Below are 23,351 nucleotides of genomic sequence, written 5' to 3' on the forward strand. Positions count from 1 at the left end.
TTTAGTAGGAGAAATATTTTGTTTTTAAATGAGATGACAACCAAGAGAATTATCAAGACCCAGTGAATTTTAAAAGAGTCCTTTCAATTTACTTGAGTTCTGTTTAACCTTGCTTTTGATGTCATTTCTGTGCATTGCTGTCAAAGGACTCGGCTTCCTTTGGAGTCCCAAAGTGTTGCTGCTGGGGAATCATGATGGTAAAATAGAAGTGGTTCTCAGTAAAGCCCTTACCGATACACAGCGATGCCTTATTACCTAAGTAAAAGCGTATGTGTGAGTGCCTAAAAATGTTGAGTGTAAGGGGAGGATATATGATAATGGACACCAAGATGGGATAAGTATTTCTCATGAATTAGAGATGCCCTTTCATAATTCAGCAGTCACAGAACGAAGAAAGGCTCAAAATCACCTGAAAATCATCTGGAAGTGCTCTGTAATTCTCAAGAGGTGGAAGAGCCTGTATCTCTCCAGTACATGATGATAAAACTGTTCATGTGGGATTATGGAAAAAGGTAGCATTCTGTTCCTTGTAAAGCCTCTTGTGATTAAATGCCCGAGATTTGATTATGAATTTAACTGTGATGTCCCAGATGCTTAATAAATGATTAATTGATTAGATTGAAGAAGGCAGATTTGAAGGTACTGAAGAAATTTTTTTTTTTTTAAAGATTTTATTTATTTATTTGAGAGAGAGAATGAGACAGAGAGAGAGAGCATGAGAGGGGGGAGGATCAGAGGGAGAAGCAGACTCCCTGCTGAGCAGGGAGCCTGATGCGGGACTCGATCCTGGGACTCCAGGATCATGACCTGAGCCGAAGGCAGTCGCTTAACCAACTGAGCCACCCAGGCGCCCAGAAATTTTTTTTTTTTAAGAAAGAGAGATTGTGCACGCTAGCTGGGGGTAGGGGGTGCAGGGGGAGGGGCAGAGGGAGAGGGAGCGAGAGAAAATCTTAAGCAGGCTTCACGCCCAGCGCGGAGCCTGATATGGGGCTGATCTCATGACCCTGAGATCAGGACCCCAGCCCCAATTAAGAGTTGGATGCTCAACCACTGAGCCACCCAGGTGCCCTGAAATTTTGGTATTTTTATTTATTTTTTTATTTTTTAAATTTTTTTAAAGATTTTTTATTTATTTATCTGAGAGAGAGAATGGGAGACAGAGAGCATGAGAGGGGGAGGATCAGAGGGAGAAGCAGACTCCCCGCTGAGCAGGGAGTCTGATGCGGGACTCGATCCCGGGACTCCAGGATCATGACCTGAGCCGAAGGTAGTCGCTTAACCAACTGAGCCACCCAGGCGCCCAAATTTTGGTATTTTTAAACAACAAAAATTCAACTGAGTAAATTTGAAGATCAAATTGGCCTATTCAACTGATTTATGAATTGGGCAGCATCCCATTTAGCAATAGAAAGGTGCTTCACAGAGCTGTAGAAGAAGAAAGGTTTTTAAAGGCAGAAAGGGGGTGGAAAAAGGAAATTATTAGCAAAGAATGCATTGTTTCAGGCAAAGTTGTCTTCCTAAGGGAGATGGAAGGCATCTATTAGGTGGACTATCTCACTAGTGCTGTTCAGCTAATTCCATGTTGACTGGTTAAAGTTTACATTCCTGGGGCGTGGTGGGGGGGGTTGAAATGCAATCGGGTTAGGTATTAAGTCTTGGTTTGCTGACGTAGGATTTAGCACTAGTGACTCCATTTTGGACCTGCTGTCTCCTTTTAAGGATATGAAGAATTTGTTTATTTGCATGTAAAGTGTTACCTTTTATTCTTCAATTTCATACTCACTCTTCTTGTGCCTGGTCACTACCACCACTCTGCCCAGTTTTAAAGATTTAGGTCACACTGAGGTCTCCCTCCCACAACCCTCGCCATTTTTTCTCCTTTCATGAAACATTTGTTACAAGAAAAGGTATTACATTCTAAGCCTTTGAGGCATCTGTAGGTCAAACACACACATAAAACCTAGAAGTTGTGACTTCGAGGAAACCATCTTTTAATATATTGGACTGTTGCAGAAACATTATCACATTAATAAGTGACTCATCCTTGTTACACAGAGATTTTGAAAAGATGTATTTGTTATACTAGACTCTGACTTGAATTATTCACCTTAACCCATCTAAGTTGGGGAAATAGCTTTCCTAATACTTATAGCTATATCGAAGCAAATTGCATCTTATTTCTTGCTTTTGCATAAGTAATTGTGATCATATGTAATTACAACATTGTACTCTGCTTTTTCTTTATATGATAAATGGCATTTTCCATTTTATTTTAAACCCATAAAAGTTTTTGATGGCTGTCAAAATCATGGTTAAGTAAACTATGTTGTGTTAAATTTACTTAACTCTTCCCCAGTTATTGGGCATTTAAATGGCTTCCATGCTTTAAATGTAAGTGTGTATGTGTATGTATATCTGTATGTGTGTATATATATATATATATATTCATTTTATTTTAATTCTAGTATAGCTATTGTACAGTGTTATATTAGTTTCAGATGTACAATATAGTGATTCAATACTTCCATATAACACCTGATGCTCATCAGGACAAGTGCCCTCCTTAATCCCATTGGTGTGGTTTGAAGTGGTGGTGGGGCACCTGGGTGGCTTAGTTGGTTCAGCGTCTGACTATTGGTTTTGGCTCAGGTCATGCTCTCAGGGTTCTGGGATCGAGTCCCGCATGGGGTTCCATCCTCAGCAGGAAGTCTGCTTGAGGATTTTCTCCCTCTCCCTCTGCTCCTCCCCCTGCTCTCTCTCTCTCTCAAATAAATAAATAAATCATTAAAAAAAAAAATGAAGTGGTGGGGTTCGGAGCCAACAGCCAAGAAAGAATTCTTGAGATGTCTTTGGTGCAAAAAAGTGGTTTTATTAAAGCACAGGGACAGGACTTTTTGCTTATAATTTCCTTTATGATAAAGTAAGCGCAGTCTGAGGAGAACCCACTCAGTACACCACAAATGGCAGTAAAAGGGAGGGGAGACAAACTAGAGAATCTTAGACTGGGTTTTGTAGTTCATTAATGATTGCAGGACATTTTTTATTCCTTTCTATAGATCTTGGAAGTCTCCTGGGAGTTTCCAGCAGTGCCAAGTGTTGGAGAAATTTTTCTGTCGCTCTGATACAGTGAAGAGAGCAAATACAGCTCAGCAGTAGGCTACTGGAGAGAGCAATCACAGGTAATGTCTTATTACTATTGATAGGAGTTTAGTAATGTTCAATAACATGCTTTAAAAAAAGCCTACTTGAGCTCACACGTCCAAGTCAACATTATCTTGTTCAAAACAGTTTTTTTGAGAGGCTGTCCTCTACTCAAAACATTAAAATTTATTTATTTTTTGGAAGGGCATCTTGATCCTCTGGTGGCCTTCTCTGTGGTGGCAAATCTCAACCCTGTGGGGGTGTATTTGGGAAGTTGTCTAAACTCCTTTAGCACTAGGGTGATGAATCTGGGGGGCTCTAATTTTGATCAAAAACCAGTGGGTGCAATAATATAAACAGCTTTCCTTTCTCTAATTTGTGTGTTTGAAGGCTTATACACTGTATTGAAAGCTAATTCTAAGAAGAGGTGACTCTAGGTTTCAACAATGGTAGTATTGTTAAAATAAGCAATAGGGTTTGTAAGCTTCCAGAGAAGCATGTGCTATTTATTTGACTATGTAAATGTTGGTATTTTTTCTTATTAAAATCAATCAATCTGTCAGCATTGTAGAAAGGGCTCCTGTATTGATGAGGTTAAAAAAGATGAGGTCTAAACTCCCTTTTAAGGTATACCTCTGAACCAGTGTAATTTGCATCTTACTGGTGGTGTGTTTTGCATTGTTACTCCAAGTGTTATTAGAGTGCTTGTTAAAAATGCACATTAAAAATTCAAATTATTAGGTCCCAATCTAGCATGTCAAAATCAGATTGGGAAGGGGATTGTGTTTGTAGATTTTCAATAAGTCAAGATTGATAAAGAAAATATTCCCTATGAAGAGAAGAATATCAACAATGACATTGAGCTGGAAAGCTATATTCCAGGAATGGTAAATAGAACAGCTGAATCAGAAAAGGATAAAGATGGGTGCCTGGGTAGCTCAGTTGGTTAAGTGTTGGCTCCAGTCATGATCCCAGGGTCTTGGGATCGAGTCCCACATCAGGCTCCCTGCTCAGCTGGGAGTCTGCTTCTCCCTCTCCCTCTGCCCCTACACTCTGTTCGTGTGCTCTCCCTCTTCCTCTCTCTCTCTCAAATAAATAAATTAAAAAAAAACAACAACACAGGACTATGTTTTCAAGTAGTTTATTATTAGATCAAATTGAGAATGTAATTGAATAAAACTGTACTTTGAACTTTAAGTCTAAATTCAAAATGGATATATTTTTTCTTAGATGCAAATGGATAAATCTGTTCTTGACATCTAGATGCCGAATATTAAATTTTATGAAATATCTACTCTTCAAATTTGCTAATAAGTTGTACCTCAGGTCTCTTATTCAAATGTTGATGGTCAAGAGGAGTGGGGGTAAGCATCGGAGGCTCCTGGAGTCTGTGCTACTTGGCATCCAGGCCAGCGTTTTCCTTTTTTAAGATTTATTTATTTTTTATTTTAGAGAGAGAACGTGCACGAGGGGGCGGGGGTGGGGGGGAAGGTGAGAGAGAGAATCTCAAGCATACTCCCTGCTGAGCATGGAGCCCGACACGGAGCTTGATGTGGGTCTTGATCTCATGACCCTGAGATAATGACCTGAGCCAAAATCAAGAGTTGGATGCTCAACTGACTGAGCCACCGAGGGGCCCCAGCCCAGCATTTTTCAGTAAATATTGTGAAGAAAGTTTTGCTGTGTAATTTATGGTCCGAACAGAAAAAATATAGTGTCCTGCGATTATGTGAAGTTCTTTGAACCCCTCAAATGAAAGGGAGTATTAATATGAAATGAAATAGTAATAATAACTTGATACAAAGTTATTTTCTTTTTTTAAATTTAATTTTATTATGTTATGTTAGTCACCATACAGTACGTCATTAGTTTTTGATGTAGTGTTCCATGATTCATTGTTTGCCGAAGTTATTTTCATTACCATGTACATTCTTTAGTAATGGTTCCTATAAATTTATTAATTTTAGGGAATGCAAGCGTTGTGTATAAAGTATTATTTTTAAGATATTTTCAAGTGTACAGATTATACCTTTACTTTAAAAGTACAACTATAACATTCTGTGCATGTTAATATTGAGAAATAATATACTTTATGTAAAATAAAAATGTGACTATAGATTTCTAAGTAAAGGCTATTAACTTGAGATGCTTGTTTCTTAAAATATTTATTAGCATGAAGTATTCCATTAAGTTTATACTTAAAAATTGTGTTAAAATGCACAAGGTAAAATTTACCACTTTAACCATTTTTAAGTATATAGTTCAGCATTATCAAATATATTCACATTGTTGTGCAACCGATCTCCAGAATGTTTTCATCTTGCAAAACTGAAACTACACTGAACAACAACTCCCCATTTCTCCCTTCCCTCAGCCCCTGGCAACCACCAGTCTACTTTCTGTCTCTGTGAATTTAACTGTTCTAGATCTCTCATGTATGTGGACTCGTATAGTGTTTGTCTTTTTGTTACTGGCTTGTTTCACTTGGAATAACATTTGTTCATGTTGTAGCATGTGTCAGAATTTCCTCACTTTTTCAAGCTGAGTACTATTCCACCACATTTTGTTTATCCCTTCATCAGTTGATGGACTTTTGGGTTGCTTCAACTTTTTGACTGTGGTAAATAATGCTGCTTGTACATAATAAATATGGTGTATAAATATGTTTGAGTCCCTGCTTTCAGTTATTTTGACTGTATATATTTAGAAGTGGAATTGTTGGATCAAATGGTACTTCCATGTTTGATTTTTTGAAGCCCTGTTTTCCACAGCAGCTACATCATTTTACATTCTCACCAGTAGTACCCAAGAGTTCTAGTTTATCCTCATCCTCACCAACACTGGGTTTTTGTTGTTGTTGTTACTTTGTTTGGTTGGTTTTTGATCACAGCTATCCTGATGGGTATGAGGTGGTATCTTGCAGTTTTGATTTTCAGTTCCCTAATGATTAGTGATGTTAAAGATTTTTCATAAGCTTGTTGGCCATTTGTGTACCTTTTTTGGAGAAATATTTAGTCAAGTCCTTTGTGCATTTTTTTGATTGGGTCATTTGTCTTTTTGTTGTTGATTTGTAGGTTTTTTCCCCCACGTATTCTGATGTTAACCCTTTATCAGATATAGGGCTTGCACATATTTTCTCCCTTTCCGTGGGCTGCCTTTTCGCTCTGTCCTTTGATGCACAGAAGTTTTAATTTTGTTGTAGTTCAATAGATCTATTTTCACTTTTGTTGCCTGTGTAAATCAATGTCATGAAGCTTTTCTTCTATGTTTTCTTCTAAGAGTTTTATAGTTTTAGCTGTTATTTTAGGTCTTTGATCCATTTTGAGTTAATTTTTGTATATGGTATAAAGTAAGGGTCCAACTTCATTCCTTTGTGTGTGAGTATCTAGTTTTACCAACACTCTTTGTTGAGGCAAAGCTTATACTTTTTTTTTTTTTTTTTTTTTTGAGACAGAGTGCATGAGCAGGGGAGATGTAGAAGCAGACTCCCCGCTGAGCAGGAAACCCAACACGGGGGCTTAATTCCAGGACCCTGAGATCATGACCTGAGCCAAAGGCAGATGCTTAACCAACTGAGCCACCCAGGCGTCCCAGCAAAGTTTATACTTTTAAAGACAGTTTAGGTTAAGGAAAAGAAAAACAGAAGATCATAAATGGCTGTGTTGCATCTATGTAGGAATTTCCAGAAAGTCCTCTGTTTGTAATTAAGAAGATATTTCAGAAACAAAAGGGTATTGCATAGATTTGAAGCCCACTTTAGAGTAAGATTTAAGAAATGTAGGTTGGAATAGAGCCTGTGTTTAAATTTTATGTTTGTTAATTGGTGGGCAGTGACTTCTTATATTTGGGCTTTGATTATGGTAAACTCTGAGTTTTGGTTTTTAAGTATGGGGGTATGTGTGTGTCTGTGACCTGTTAGGGGTTTTTTTCCCAGTTAACTCTGGCCACTGAGGGATCCTCTAATGTTTTAGGGAGCTTTAGTTTCAACTAAACATAAACAGAATCAACCCCTTCATGGTAAAGAATAACCAGTAATGAATCCTGGGGAAAACCTTTAGCCAGCTCAAACCATTCACCTGTGTAACAGAAGTTATTTGGAACCTGTTTTGCCTTTTAGCTGTAAAAAGCAGTATGTGTGTTGACAGAATGATATTTACACTGGTTTTGAAAAGGTCAAAAACCAGATATTGTACCCTTAGAAGTGAAGTTATTTTTGGGAGGTGAGGAAGAAAGAATATAAAAACAAATATATGTGACTGAGAGGAAAGCCTGGGCCAAGGTACTTAGAAGGTAGAGGAGCAGCTTAGATGGGCATAGGAATCACTTGGATAATGAAAGGATCGAACGCTCAGGTGTATTACTTTCTTTTTTTTTTTTTTAATTATTTATTTGACAGAGAGAGAGACACAGCGAGAGAGGGAACACAAGCGGGAGTGGGGAGGGGGTGGGAGAGGGAGATGCGGGCTTCCCGCCAAGCCGGGAGCCCAATGTGGGGCTCGATCCCAGGACCCTGGGATCATGACCTGAGCCGAAGGCAGACGCTTAACGACTGAGCCACCCAGGCGCCCTAGGTGTATTACTTTCTTTGGAGGAAATGATAGCAGTTACTAAAGGTAGCACAGCAAGTACCACAAATGGAAAATGGGTTTGAAAGGAGTTGGAGAAAATGTGTCTGATGGTCCTGAGGAGATGCCGTCATTGGAATTCATCTGGTCCGGATTTTGAATGTGTTCTCAGGACGGCGCGACAATAGCAGGTAGATAGAGGCAATTACAGATATCCTGAGCTGTTGAGAGAATTACATATTTGAATATAGTATTTCAGGGTTAAAGACTTGTCCACATGAGAAAAGAGTGGCAGTTAGAGCAGCACTAGAATGCTGTCTTTCTGAGGTAATACCGGATGTCTGAGTCATGGAGGATTGGGGCAGTGAGCGAGGAATGTTTCTCTGTGGCCCCATGGCTCTGTATGGGACCCGTGGGAAACCATTTTCAAAAGTGGTTTTGAAAAAAAAAAATCTAGCCTCAAGACTGGTTAGGGACAAGATTTCCTGAGTAACTAAATTTACCAGAATGGCTTAGAATAAATGTATGTAATTTAAGTTTGGTCATGTTTTCTCTTTCATTTCAACATCATTCCTGAACACATTGCCTTTTCTTGGTCTTTAAGGGTTCAGGGCTGCATTGAATTGAGGTGCCCAGAGAAAAGTCTCTAATGACTCTGTTGCAGACCAGAGGCTGTCAAAGTGTGGTTCCCCAGATGAGCAGTGGCAGCCTCACCTGGACACTTGTTAGAAACGTAAATTCTTGGATTGAATCAGAAACTCTGAAGGTAGAACTCAGATATTTATATTTAACAAAACCTCCTCATGATTCTGATGCGTATTAAAGTTTGAGAATTGCTCTAGACACTCTCACTAGCTCTGTGCTGTTGTCCAAGCCATTCATATTCTTTAGACCTTGGTCTCCTGATCAGATAAATCCAGGGTTCTCAGATGTTAGTGTGCACATGAATTATCTGGTGAGCTTATTTTAAAAAATTTCAAAAAGCAGTAAATCTTTTCTAACCTCATACCCTGAGATTCTGATTCAGTAGGTCTTGGACCTACTGACTCCATGATCTGCTTTTTAGCAAGTTCTCATATCTATGATCTGAACCAGTGGATGTTTCTGAGTTTCCTTCACGTCCTAAAGTAATATGATTTAAAATGGCTTTTTTATTTTTGGGTTCAGTAACTGAAAGCTTGAGGGGCTAGAACTTTTTTTTTTTTTAAGATTTTATTTATTTATTTGAGAGAGAGAGAGCGAGCGCACATGAGCACGAGCAGGGGGAGGGGCAGAGGGAGAGGGAGAGGCAGTCTCCCAGCTGAGTAGGGAGCCTGGCAACGTGAGGCTCAATCCCAGGACCCTGAGATTATGACCTGAGCCAAAGGCAGATGCTTAACCCACTGAGCCTCCCGGATGCCCTGGCCAGAACTTTATTTGTGAAATGCAGTTTGGATTATTTTTCACTGAAGTCATTATGTTCTGACTTCTTTCCTTGAAAAATCTTACTCTTTCTTGTGTACTTAGATTACTTTATGAGATTTTTCTGAGGCTTAGCCTCATTGGTAAGGCAGTTTGCTCACTAAAAGAGCTTTCTGACTCTTGTAAACTTGGTGATTTATTATGTGGTTCTTCTAGGTAATTTATAAAAATAATTGATAAACTTTAAACACTGGCTCTCAGGGATTACTGCATTTTATTGAGATCTTTTTGTCCCTACCCTTTATTTCTGATTTCTGAGTTTGTTCCCTATGTGTGATACATTCCCCTCATCTGACTTCTGAAGGAGTTCAGATCAAGCCTCCCTAAAATGTGCCACTTTGGCATGTGGATTACTTTGAGCTGAATTCAATCAAGGCCCAGTAGACTCAGGAAGAGCTTTTACCTCTCCCTTAGCTGCCTAAAAGAATTTATATAGAGGGCTTGGTCCAGGAAGAGAACTGTCACCAGAGATCAACTACAAAGAATATGGTCTAGGTGTGGTAAGCTGGTGGGGAAGTCCTAGAGATCAAGTTCCTTTCTGTGTCCCACTGTCTCTGCATGGCATGGAAAACATTTGTTTACCAAACATGAGCTCTTCCCATCTTTCTGTAAATCATCTTCCTCCCCTTCAAAGTCTTAGACCCTTACCCTCTTCTTCTTAGCTCAGGATGGTATATAAGCCTAATTGCGCAACTGCCTGTGGGTCACATATTTTATGTGGTTCCTGAATGTATGTAATGAAATTTGTTTTTCTCCTGTTAATCAGTCTTTTTTTTTTTTTTTTTAAAGATTTTATTTATTTGACAGAGAGAGAGACAGCCAGAGAGAGAACACAAGCAGGGGGAGCGGGAGAGGGAGAAGTAGGCTTCCTGCAGAGCAGGGAGCCCGATGCGGGGCTCGATCCCAGGAACATGGGATCATGACCTGAGCCGAAGGCAGTCGCTTAACCATCTGAGCTACTCAGGTGCCCCTCTCCTGTTAATCAGTCTTATGTCAATTTAATTACCAGACCAGCCAAAAGAACCTAGAAGGGTAGAGAAAAAATTTCTGCTTCCCTCCAGCATCATTCATATTTTTGTTTCTTCAATTTTTATGGTACAACCTTATTAGAATTATTTTTTGTGAGTCTTCCTCTTGTCTTAGTGGCTGGTCCTTCTCAGTCTTTTTTCCTTTATCCCTTGAATGTTGGTGTTCCCTAGGGACTGTGAATTCTTTCCTTCCCTTCACATTTCACCCATATGCCCTCCCCTCAGTGCCCACTTCTGCATGCTTACCAGGCCTTGCTCAAATGTCCCCTTTATACCACCCTTTCCAGAGTAGCACCTGGCTCTCAGAACTCCCCTCTGAGCTTTAGCCTATACAATCAGCTGCCTACTAGATGTCCCACAGGCAGATCAGGTTAAAATGTCCAAAAGGGAGCTCCTCTTTCTACTCCCTTGAAATCTGTGCCTCCCCTCATGTTCCCTGTCTTGGTGAATGGCATCACCATCACCCTTTATGTAGCTAACATTTATCCAGCATTTCCTACATGCCAGGCATTGTTCTAAGGACTTTTATGTAACTCTCACAAAATCCTTTGAGATAGATTCTATTGTTATTCCCCTTATAGGAATGTGGAAACTGAAGCACTTGGTGCTTAAGTAGCTTTCCCAAGGTCACAGAACTGTTAATTGGTGGAGATGGAATGCCAGAGCATGTAGTCTTCATCACTGTGCTCTGCTCCCTTCCTCTCTCAGTAGCCCAGCCATCTAGGATTACCCTTTACTTCACCCTCTTTCCCCCTGCATGTCTGCGCAGTCCTCTTGAGCCCACCTACTAAATCTCTCTCAAAAGCACACATCCCCTTCTCTGTTTTCTATTGTAAGTATTCTGGTCCTGGCCTCCATCAGCTCTCACCCCTGCTATTATGACCTGACTCGCGTCCTCTTTCCATCCATTTCTTTATATTCTTGCCAGTATTGTTCTTCCTTTTAGTAAATCTGATGGTGACACTTGCGCACTCACTGGCCTAACCCCTCCATGATTAGTAGCTAGTGTTGGGTGAATCCTCTACTGTTCCACTTCACCGTTGAGTGAGCCCCACCAGTTCTGAGGAAAGGGTGTTTCAGAATAAGGCAGAGAGCTGGAAAGGTGCAGGTAATATTTGGGTGCTATCTGACATATTGAGAGTTAAAAAATAAAAGATAAATGATCTCTCTGTTTTTGCCTCTCTTGGTCCTTAATTTCTATTTATAGCAATAAAAGAACACTAAAAAAACTCAAGAGTCTCGTCAGGCACAGAAAGGGTTGGCATCTGTAATTTTGGCAGTTCTCAGGAAGAGTGCTATCCCCATTCCCACTCCCAATTCTGTGCTCTAACAGTATACTGTTTGCACTCCCCACAGTATGTCATGTTCCCTCTTCTTCCTCTGGGCCTTTGCATATGCTTTTCCCTTCTCCTGGAATACTTTTCCCTCACTGCCTCATTTGCCTGGCTAACACTACCATTTCCATTTTCAGGTCTCAACTTAAATTTCAGATCAACCTGGAAAGCCACCTCTGATCCCATTTATCTTTCAACAAGTTGGGTTAAATGCTTTTTTCTTATCTGCTCCCGTAGCGTTCATTCTTTCCCTACCATGTGACTCATCAAACTATGTTTTAATTGTCTGTTCAGTTGCATCTTTTAGACTGTAAGATACATGATTTATTTCTGTGTTTCCACTGCCCAGTATAGTTCTTCAGTAGATATGGATTGTATGGAAGAGTGAACAAGTATTTAAATGAGCTAATTGATTTCTGCCAATTCTATCTGCATCTTACCTTTTTAAAAATAACTCTAGAAGTTGATATATCAGTTAGGGTTGGGTTCACCCATAAGTAACTACCAGAATCAATGCCTCAAACAAATTAGGGGATTATTTTTCTTCCACATAAAATAAGTCTAGCATTAGGCTATTCAGGCTTAGTAGAGTGGTTTCTTGATTATCAGGGATCCAGGTCTGTCTGTCTTTCTGCTTCACTCTCTTGGGTGTGATCCTTGCCCCTATGTTCCCATCTGGTATCAGAAGTCTAGCCATCTGTAGGTCCTCATTCTAGGAAAGAGGAGAAAGGTTAAAATGCAAGAGGGAACTTGCCGGCAGTCTGTCTCTTGCCCCCACCCCTTTTAGGGGCTTTCCTGAAAGGCCTTCCATGGATTTACCCTTGTATTCATTGGTCTGATTGTATCACAGTATCACCTCTGGCTTCAAAGGAAGCTAGGAGATACAGTTTTTGCCTTTAGATATTGGCTGCTTACTATAAAACTGGGATCTGTTAATAAGAAGGGAGAGAAGGGGCGCTTGGGTGGCTCAGTCAGTTAAGCATTGGACTTTTTTTTTTAAGATTTGACTTATTTATTTGACAGAGAAAGGGAACACAAGCAGGGGGAGTGGGAGAGGGAGAAGCAGGCTTCCCGCGGAGCAGAGAATCAGATGTGGGGCTCGATTCCAGGATCCCAGGGTTATGACCTGAGCCGAAGGCAGATGCTTACCTGACTGAGCCACCCAGGCACCCCAAGCATTGGACTGTTGATTTCAGCTCGGGTCATGACCTCAGGGCTGTGAGACTGAGCCTTGGGTGGGGCTCCTCACTCAAGGCAGAGTCTGCTTGTCCCTCTCCCTCATCCTCTATGCATCCCTATCTGCCCCTCCCCTGTGTTTGTGCTCTCTCTCTCTCAAATAAATAAATAAATAAATAAATAAATAAATAAATAAAATCTTTAAAGAAATAAGGAAGGAGAGAATCAGCAATCTTTTGGGATATTTTGTGAGATTTAATTACAGGAATGTAAAAAATCTAAACTATTATTTTTTTCTGGGTATTTGTACTTACTGATTTGAGAGTTTATCTTCTTAAAGTCTCATTGAGATGTGTCCCAATCTTCTGGTGGGAGAAGAACATTTAAGCAAAAGATTTGGCAAGAGATATTAAGAAGTAAGGAATTTCTATCTTTGATCTCCTTCTCTTTACTTTTCAATAGATCTAAAATTTAAATTTTATAAATTGGGTAATTTTGATAATTTAATGATGTGGGAAAATTCTCAGGATATAATATTGAAGGGAAAGAGCAGGAATCAAGATTTGATCCCAAGTCATTAAATTCTTTTAAAAAATTCCAATTTTAACAGTTGTCCTTTATTCCACTATAAGGATGTGCCATGTATATTTAATCTTTCTCTATTATTGAACACAACTTGTTCTAATTTTTCACTATTAGAAATATTCTTTGATGAAAGACTTAGGACATTTGTAATAATCCTATTTAGATTCTTGGTAGATTTATAGAAGAATGAACAGAAGAGATTAAAAATATGGATCCTTTATTTGTTGATATGTGTTGCCAATTCTTTTGCCAAATGTGTACATATACACTTATGCTTCTGATTTTGTAAAATTTATGAAATTATTAGGAAGTATAGGAAAAAGACTAGAAAGATATTAAAACCTTTTTTTTAAAAAAGATTTTATTTATTTATTTGAGAGAGAGAGAGAGATAGCAAGAGAGAGAGCACGAGCAGTGGGGAGAGGGAGAAGCAGTCTCCCCACCGAGCCAGGAGCCCAACATGGGGCTCCATCCCAAGACCCTGAGATCCTGACCTGAGCTGAAGGCAGACACTTAACCAACTGAGCCATCCAGGCGCCCAGATATTAAAGCTTTAAATATAGTTTATCTCTTGTGCTTTGAGTGATTACTGTCTTTGTTTTCTGTACTTTCCTTGTAATGACTATATATTGTTTTTATGACTTAAAAAGGAATTCAGTTGACTATAAAGAATATGCCTTCTATTTTGATGATCAACTGCTGCTTTGCTATTTAGGATCTCAGCATCAAAGGTGAACTTGTATATTGATCTTTTAATCAAAGAACAGTAAACAATGGCAGATGTATCCTATAGATTTTGTAGTTTACATATTAGACATGTTTTCTTAAATTTGTTTAGAGATCCTTTCTCTACTTTTCCTAATAATTTAGACCTCACCTAATGGAAACGAGTAAATTGAAATAACAGAAGTGCTGGGTCTTTTTATTTTCCCTAGTGGCATTTGTTGTATCTGTTAAAAACAAAAACACCACAAAACTTAAATTTCTCACATTCAGTAGCAGGATTGGAGTATGGCCTCTGTGTAGTCCTAGGGTCCTTTTGAACTTGTCATCATTTCCAGGGCAATTCTATTAATACATCAGTATATATTTGTTTCTAGAGGCAAAACATGAGAGGATTATGGAGCACATGGGTTCATGTAAGTGACCCTTAAGTAAGACAAGGTATCCCAGTGACCTCTGTAGCCAGGAATAGATAATTTTAGAGGTGCATTCCAGAATGTTATATAAGGAGAGGGTGTATGAAAAACATGTTAAATATAAACCAAAGTAGTGTCAGTTAAAAAGCAACAAAAACAAACCTCTAAAGCAACACTACATAGTTGGGGATTTTGGGACCTAGGGATGGGAACGTGAGGTTTAGATTATGTTTGGCGGAGAAAGGGCAGACTTGTGGGAATATTTTTTGGGTAGTTTTCTACAGGCTGTTGAGAATGAGTATGCTTTTCTTTTTTTTTTAAAGATTTTTTTATTTATTTGACAGAGAGAGAGATAGCGAGAGCAGGAACACAAGCAGGGGGAGTGGGAGAGGGAGAAGCAGGCTTCCTGCTGAGCAGGGAGCCCGATGTGGGACTCGATCCCGGGACCCCGGGATCATGACCTGAGCCGAAGGCAGACGCTTAACGACTGAGCCACCCAGGCGCCCGAGTATGCTTTTCTAATGTAAAAACATTCTGTGGACTGCTATAAGATTTTGCCCCAATTCTGTTTTCCATCAATTCAGAAAATAATATTGATAGAATGTTATGAAGACCCTAGTCATACTTTTAAGTAAATTGGTATTTTACTAAATATAATACTTTCTGTATACTGTCTATACGTATTTGAAAAGGTGGTAGTTAAAGTAGAGTTTGGCAAACCACGGCCCATGGACCAAACCTGGCGTGCTGCCTGGGTTTTGTGTGTGTGTGTGTGTGTGTTTTTAATAATCTACCTGCTGAGAATAGTTTATACATTTTTAAATGGTTGAAAAAAGAAAAAAAGACAAGGGGGTGCCTGGGTGGCAAGCATCTGACTCTTGATTTCAGCTCAGGTCATGATCTCAGGGTGTGAGATCCAGTCCCTCATTGGGCTCTGCACTGGGCGTGGAGCCTGCTTGAGATTCTCCCTCTGCCTGCCCCCCACTCGTGCACACTCTTTCTCTCTAAAAAACCAAAAACCAAAACAGGAATATGTATAGAGAGCATACAGTTGACCCATGAACAATGTAGGGGGCTAGGGGGACAGACCTCCCTGCTTAGTAGAAAATCCATGGGTAACTTTTGACTCTCTAAAACCTTAACTACTAATAGCCTCCTATTGACCAGAAGCCTTACTGATAACATAAACAGATGATTAGCACACATTTTGTATGTTCTATGTATTATATACTGTGTTCTTAAGGTATGTTAGAAGAAAATGTTATTAAAATCATAAGGAAAATACAGTTATAGTGCTGTATTTATTGGGGAAAAAAAATCCACATGTAAGTTGACTCATGTAGTTCAAACCTGTGTTGTTCAAGGATCAACTGTGTATGTATCCTGCAAAGCCTAAAATATTTATTTATTTATGTTTAATATAAATCGCCAACCCTTGTTCTAAAGCAGTAGTTTTCAACCAGAGGCAATTTTGCCACCAAGGGACATTTGGCAATGTCTCAAGACATTTTTGGTGGTCACAGCTGTGGGGGGGGGCGGATGCTATTGGCAATTAGTGGGTAGAGGCAAGAGGTGTTGCTAAACATCCTACAGTGCACACAGTGGCCCCTCAAGACAAAGAATTGATTGATCCAAAATGTGGACAAAGACACTCTCCTTGCCCAAACTTTAGTTAGGCTCCTCAGCCTTCTTGTTGACTAGGTCTCACCCTTGGCTCCCATCCTGTTTTTGGCTTGCCTAACTCACTTTTGGCAAGAATTTTGCTGAGTCAGTTTAGTGAAGATTCCCCCGTTCTTCATATCTGATCGCCCTTGATTCCCGATCAAATTTCATACCTCTGATATCTGATCACCCTGACTTGCATTCAGCAAGAATCCTATTAGATCAGGGGCGCCTGGGTGGCTCAATCAGTTAAGCGTCTGCCTTGGGCTCAGGTCATGATCCCAGGGTCTTGGGATTGAGCCCCACATTGGGCTCCTTGCTCAGCTGGGGTCTGCTTCTCCTTTTCCCTCTGTGCTCTCTCTCTCTCAAGTGAGAAATAAATTTTTTTCTTTTTTCTTTTTTTTTTTCAGAATCCTGTTAGATCAGTTTAGTAAGAATCCCTCATCCTTGATGTCTCGTCTTACTAATTTTCCATCTGCTGACTCCCTCACTCTGCTTGTCAGTTGATAGAAATTGCCGGTTGTCTTTTCTGTATTTGGAGTTGACCATGATTTCTCTCCCCTCTTTATATAGTCTTGACACCTATTGTAATAGTCCTGAGTAAAATCTTCCTGACTGGTTTGACAAGTGTCAGAATATTTTCACTTTAACAATGTCAGTAGTTTTGAGATTTAGATACCCTGGGCTACGGTAATGTTTGGTACATGTATGAATTCAGAGACCACCTCTGCAGAATGATTGCAGCAAGCCCCCTTTCCCCTGGGGTTCCCACTTTCTAGGGAGGAAGGACCAGCCAACACAAACAGGGACTTAGGGGATAGTTGCTTCAGGACTTGGAAGAGTTCAGTTGTAAAGATATTTTACCCCAACCACATTTCGAGGGCAGAGGAGGGCCGTCTGGAGAGGTGTGGCCATGCTGCTTGGCCCTGGCTCTATTCCCTGGGTATCCTTTTTTTTTTTTTTTTTTAAATTTCATTTATTTATTTGACAGAGAGAGAGACAGCACAAGCAGGGCGAGTGAGAGAGGGAGAAGCAGGCTTCCCACCAAACAGGGAGCCCGACATGGGGCTCGATCCCAGGACTCTGGGATCATGACCTGAGCCGAAGGCAGACGCTTAACTGACTGAGCCACCCAGGCGCCCCCCTTATTCCCTAGGTATCCCTAGGTATCCTTAAGAATGAAATGAAATAAGGTTGACTCCCGTCTAGGGGGATTTCATTATTTACCTCTCTTTGGCTCCAATATTTTTCTACACATTGGAATCTTCCTTAAAAGAGAAAACCTTGCAATCTTCAACTCAAAGTAAAAGGCTAAAAGGCCCATGTAGGAACTTGTTAAAACAAGTTTAGGAAAAAAAAATAAATTTAGACTGTTACTAAGCAATAAATAGAAGTGATCACTATATCTTTCCCGGTTCTCATTTAGAAGTGTGGATGAAGAGAACAAGAGTGCACAGAGGGTCTGAAGATGTGTTTCTGTATTTTGGGGTAGAAGTTGAGGAGGTTAGAAATCTTGATTGGTGAGTGAGAGGCAAGAGAAAGTGAAAAACAAAAGCTGTAACTTGACTTTTGCTGTATACATGCGTCCCAGTCTCTCTTTTCTTTGGCCTGCTTGTTCCCTAAGAACTGGAGACCTGGCACCTATTCAGTCCATGTGGCTTTGCTACCTTCTCTGGGCAGAAACCCTGGATGCTGTGGTTTACCTACTGGTCTGAGCTTCTCTCTTTCCCACATGAAGCCAATCCTGCCCAGTACAAGTCCAGCCTGCTCAACTCAATCCTTCTAGCTGATGGTTCAGATGTTTCTGTATCTCTCATTTTCTTTAAAAACCTCATTTTCCTTGACCATGATATTGCTGACTGGGTTCTGATATATGACTTCATAAAATAAGCATAGTTATAAAATGGCCACGAAGCCCTGATGCATGCCGATTAGAACCTCTCTCTCTGTGTTTCCCCCCATTCTCCACCCGGATTCTAATCCCCCCCCATTTTCTTCTGGAAATTTTTTTTTTTTTAAGATTTATTCATTTATTTATTTGTCACAGAGAGAGGGAGAGAGAGGTCACAAGCAGAGGGAGTGGCAGGCAGAGGGAGAGGGAGAAGCAGGCTCTCTGCTGAGCAAGGAGCCCCAAGTGGGACTTGATCCCAGGACCCTGGGATCATGACCTGAGATGAAGGCAGATGCTTAACGGACGGAGCCACCCAGGTGCCCCTTCTTCTGGAAATCTTTCATTTTGATAATTGGAAGTCACAGAGCAGACCCTGCTCCTGTTTATAGGTCTTCAGCTGTTATCTGGGAGAATCTTCCATTAGAGACTTTATGGATACTATCAGGACATTATTAGAGACTGATTTAATGACTTGCCAACATAGAAGATGTCCAGAAGGACATGGGGAAACTTTAACATTTGTGCAGGGAGAGGAGGGGAGCTTGTAGAGATTGCTAATTAGCAGCCTAGTGGACTTTGTGGCCACTCTTTATTTTTCTGGGCCCCAAGAGGACCATTTTAATGAACTAGCAACTCGGTAAAAGAAGGCAACGATCAGTTAAGTAATGAGGTGGAACCTCCTAATTTAATATTTGTTATTTTTTTAAAAAGATTTTTATTTATTTTTTGACAGAGAGAGAGGGAACACAAACAGGGGGAGTGGGAGAAGGAGAAGTAGGCTTCCCACTGAGCAGAGAGCCCTATGGGGGACTTGATCCCAGCACCTTGGGATCATGACCTGAGCCGAAGGCATACGCTTAACGATTGAGCCACCCAGGTGCCCCAATATTTGTTATTAATAGACAGAAAAAAATCTTTTCTTCCCTGGACTGGATCAAGATCAGCTATTCTCTTCAAATAAAAGCTGTCCATTAAAAAAATTAAATCTGCTAATCCTGAGAAATACCGTGTATCTAAGCCGAAGAATACTGATTTTGGAGACCACCTGCCTGGGTTCGAATCCTGGCTCTGCTCATTGTCACCTGGGGCAAGTTACTTCACCTCTCTCTGCCTCAGTTTCCTCAGCCATGAGACAGGGAGAATAATAGTATGCCTACCCCGTGAGGTTGTTGTAAGGACCACTTAGATGTATCTCGTTTAATTGTGCTTCGTTCTGTTACTTTTCACAGATAACTGTGTTACTTACAAATTGAAAGTTTGCGGCAGCCCTGCCATGAAGCTAGTCTGTCAGCACCAACTTTTCCCATGGCATTTGCTCACTTCATGTCTCTGTGTCCCATTTTGGTAATTCTCACAGTATGTCAAACTTCTTCATTATTATATTTGTTGTGATGATCTGGGATCAGTGATTATGACTCACTGGAAGTTCAGATGATGGTTAGCGTTTTTTAGCAAGAAAGTATTTTTAAATTAAGATGGGTACATTGATTCTTTTGGACGTAATGCTATTGCGCACTTAATAGACTACAGTATAGTATAAACATAACTTTTATATGCACTGGGAAACCAAAAAGTTCATTTAATTCGCTTTAATGTGACATTAGCTTTAATACAGTGGTTTGGAACTGGACCCGCAATATTTCTGAGGTATGCCTTTATTAGTTAATGTGTAAGGCACTTAAAACAGTGCAGGCCACATTGGAAGTGCTATTGAAACCTTCGCTATTACTAGGAGTATTTATTGTGATCTTGGAGTTAAGGATCTAATCTAGTCAGATACATTTTTAGGGAATTCAGAGGCATGTGTTCAGACATTTCCAGAAAGAAAAGTCTAAGCATTCTTCTTTGAAATACCTTAAATCTGAGAAACCTAAATGAAACAGTTGGCACTGTTAAAGTGTATATTTTTTAAATCAGTAACTCCCCATAGACATAGTAGTATATAGCTTTTATGTTTGAGATATCTTTAGCTGACCAGATTTGCTGAGGTACTGAAAAGTACCACTGCTGCCCCCTGGGTATTGATGATGGCCACTGGTTAAAATGGCACTTGGCCAAATAATATCACTGTGCAAATATTGGTTTTTCTGAAGAGCATAGGAATGAAGATTCGTATGGAGTTTAGTCTTGGAGGGGTAGCAAAATACGTGGAATTTGAATTTGGGGGGTACTAGCAATAATAAAGGCAGTAAAAACACCCAGATTTAGGGCATTGACAGAATATATTGGCCATTTATAGAGGGGGCAATTTTTCCTTCATTTTGTTCAGGAGATATGAGATCAGAAGATTATAGACATTTTTTATAAGTATAGTTATTTTGTTTAGATGTACAGAAACATTTGCAAATGAGATTTGCTTTCCTAAAACACCAAAGGAAATTCCTGAGCTTTATCTTCGTATTTGGTGGCACTAGCTTAAATTTTTTTAATATATGTTTACAATCAAGTACACCTGTGTTAATACGTGTTGTACACATATATAAAAGGATGTAATTATGCTAGAGGAAACAAATTTAGGAAAGAGTTCTAGATTTTTTTTTCAAATGAAAATATATCTCCTTTCTCTGAAAATGGTTTTCTTTAGGCATACCAGAAAATCTGAGCAGCATTCTGCTAGTTGATTTTTTTTTTTTTTTTTAAGAGGATGAAACAGCTGCTCCATTGATCCCCGATATGGTTATTTATGTGGCTGGTTTTCTACACGAAGGGAAAAAAAGTTTGATTAATTACCATTAACTGTGATATATCCCGTGGGTAATGAATTTCTTTTGTGTGTATCTGTTTTCTCCCTTTTTCGAATAAATTGGTGGCTATGTAATAGGTTCCGGTAAAGCAGTCTGCCAGAACACTTAGTGGAAAATAAATGCAGTTTCTGCAAAAGCATAGGATGGCAGTGTTGTTAAGTACTTAGGTGGTGCCTGAGAGATGGGGTACCTGCCACTGACTGTAGGATCAGAATCTTGAAGTCATTTTTCTGGGAGTTCGTTAAGGGCACGGAGGTGCCTGTGCATCCTTGAGGGGCCTCCTTAGGCTTGGAGCTGCAGTCTGTTGCCATGAATAAGAGTGTGAATTTGAAGCCGAGCCGAGATCAAACCTATGGCTCTGATTCTGGTAACTTCTACTGTTGACTCTCGTCACTAGAAGACGTTCATTAAATGAGTGCTTTCTAATTTGGAGTAACAGTAGCATTTGATACGGTTTTGCACATTTTTTTCCCCATTCTGTTTAATACTATACAGTCGATAGGCAGGTGTCAATTATGATAAAGTAAGATTCAGTGATTTGCCCAATAGCATGTGACAGACTGAATCTCAAACCCAGGCCTTCTGAGCCCCAAGCTTGTTGCTCATCCTTCTGTACCACATGCTTTTTTATAGATTGTTGAATTTGATTTGCTCATATTTTGTTGAGGATTTTTGTATTTATGTCCATTAGAGATGCTGGTCTGCAGTTTTCCTTTCTTGTAATGTCTTTGTCTGGTTTTTAATACTAGGGTAATGCTGGCTTCATAGAATGAGTTAGCAAGTATTCTCTCTACTTTTATCTTCTCTGTAAGAGATTATAGAGAATTGATACAATTTCTTCCTTAAATGTTTGGTGGAATCCACCAGTGAACCCATCTGGGCCTGGTGTATCTGTTTTGGAAGATTATTGATTCAATTTCTTTAATGGATATAGACCTACTCAGATGATCTATTTCTCTTTGTATGAGTTTTGGTTAGATTGTGTCTTTCAAGATCTTCGTCCATTTCATCTAGGTTATCAAATTTGTGGGCCTAGTTCACAGTATTCCTTTATTATCCTTCATGTCCATGGGATCAGTAGTGATGGTCCCTTTTTCATTTCTTTTTTTTTTTTTTTTAAAGATTTTATTTATTTATTTGACAGATAGAGAGAGAACACAAGTAGGCAGAGAAGCAGGCAGAGGGAGAGGGAGAAGCAGGCTCCCCGCAGAGCAGGGAGCCCGATGCGGGACTCGATCCCAGGACTCTGGGATCATGACCTGAGCCGAAGGCAGCCGCTTAACTGACTGAGCCACCCAGGCGCCCCCCCTTTTTCATTTCTAATATTAATAATCTGTGTCCTCTTTCTTTTTTTCTTAAACTGGCTAAGAGTTTCTCAGTTTTTGAGATGTTAGTAAGGAACCAGCTTTTGATTTCATTAATTTTCTCTGTTGATTTTCTGTTTTCTATTTCATTGATTTGTGCTCTAATTTTTATTATTTTTTCCTTCTGCCTACTTGGATATAATTTGCTTTTCTTGGGGTACCTTTGTGGCTCAGTTGGTTAAGCATCTGACTTCTGCTCGGGTCATGATCTTAGGGTCCTGGGATTGAACCCAGTATCCTGCTCCCTGCTCAGTGGGGAGTCTGCTTCTCCCTCTCCCTCTGCTCCTCCCCCTTGCTCATGCTCTTTCTCCCCCTCAAATAAATAAATAAAAAATATTTTAAAAGATTTAATTTGCTTTTCTTTTTCTAGTTTTTTTTTTTTTATGGTAGAGGTGTATATTACTGATTTTAGATCTTCCTTTTTTTTTTCCTAATATACACATTTGATGCTATAAATTTTTCTCTAAGCAGTGCTTTTGCTGCATCTCACAGATTTTGATAAGTTGGATTTTATTTTTACTTAGTTTAAAGTATTTTAAAAATTTCTCTTGATATTTCTTCTTTGATTCATGTGTTATTTAGAAGTGTTGTTTAATCTCATTGTGTTCTTTATTGTTCCTTAGCACTATTGTACATCTCCTAAGATACAGCTAGAGATGATTGTGCCCATTGATTAAAAACTTGTACACATTCTAATGGTGAAGGAGGAGGTGGAAAGGGAGAAAGGAAGTAAGTAATGACCATTGAGTTTTTCTTTCATTGTCTGATTAACTTTGCTTATTTTCAAAATGGATTTGAAGCTGGCAGTAAAACACAATACATACAATTGAACCATTAAAGGATAAAAGTATATGATAAAATGGAGAAATCAGTTAGTTATACCAGACACTAGTCCTCTCAAGTATTAGTAATTTCCCCTGGTCTAAAAAAGGAACTGGACAGTAAATAACTTTAGATTAAGGTTTCTGATAAGTGCTGTAATTTCAAATCATTGATTGAAAAATGAGATGATATCTTGTAAGGAAAGTTAAAGAATTTATCTTAAATATTATTACCCAAATGGTGGGTCTGCACAGAAGGGGACTGCAGTTTTATCTATAGATAGGTCCCTCCCTCCCTTCCTTCCTTCCTAGAGGGAGAGAGAGAGAGACTCTTAAGCAGGCTTCAAGCCCAGTGTGGAGCCTGATGTGGGGCTTGATCTTATGACTCTGAGATCGTGACCTGAGCTGAAATCAAGAGTCAGATGCTCAACTGACTGAGC

General features: G+C 39.6%; 1 protein-coding gene across 2 annotated transcripts in view; it reads left to right on the plus strand.

Annotated features, from left to right (window-relative positions):
- FHIP1A (FHF complex subunit HOOK interacting protein 1A) overlaps positions 1-23,351 on the plus strand; it is a 224,646-nt gene that overhangs the window by 67,404 nt on the left and 133,891 nt on the right. Inside the window, exon 2 of one of the 2 annotated variants that reach the window (XM_078069309.1) lies at positions 3,057-3,179. The gene's annotated coding sequence lies outside the window, so the exon portion shown is untranslated. Of the gene's footprint in view, positions 1-3,032; positions 3,180-23,351 lie in introns of both variants that reach the window. The other variant, XM_078069310.1, reaches the window with a different exon arrangement.

This window comes from Halichoerus grypus, chromosome 3 (assembly GCF_964656455.1).
Source record: "Halichoerus grypus chromosome 3, mHalGry1.hap1.1, whole genome shotgun sequence".
Taxonomy (NCBI): Eukaryota; Metazoa; Chordata; class Mammalia; order Carnivora; family Phocidae; genus Halichoerus; species Halichoerus grypus.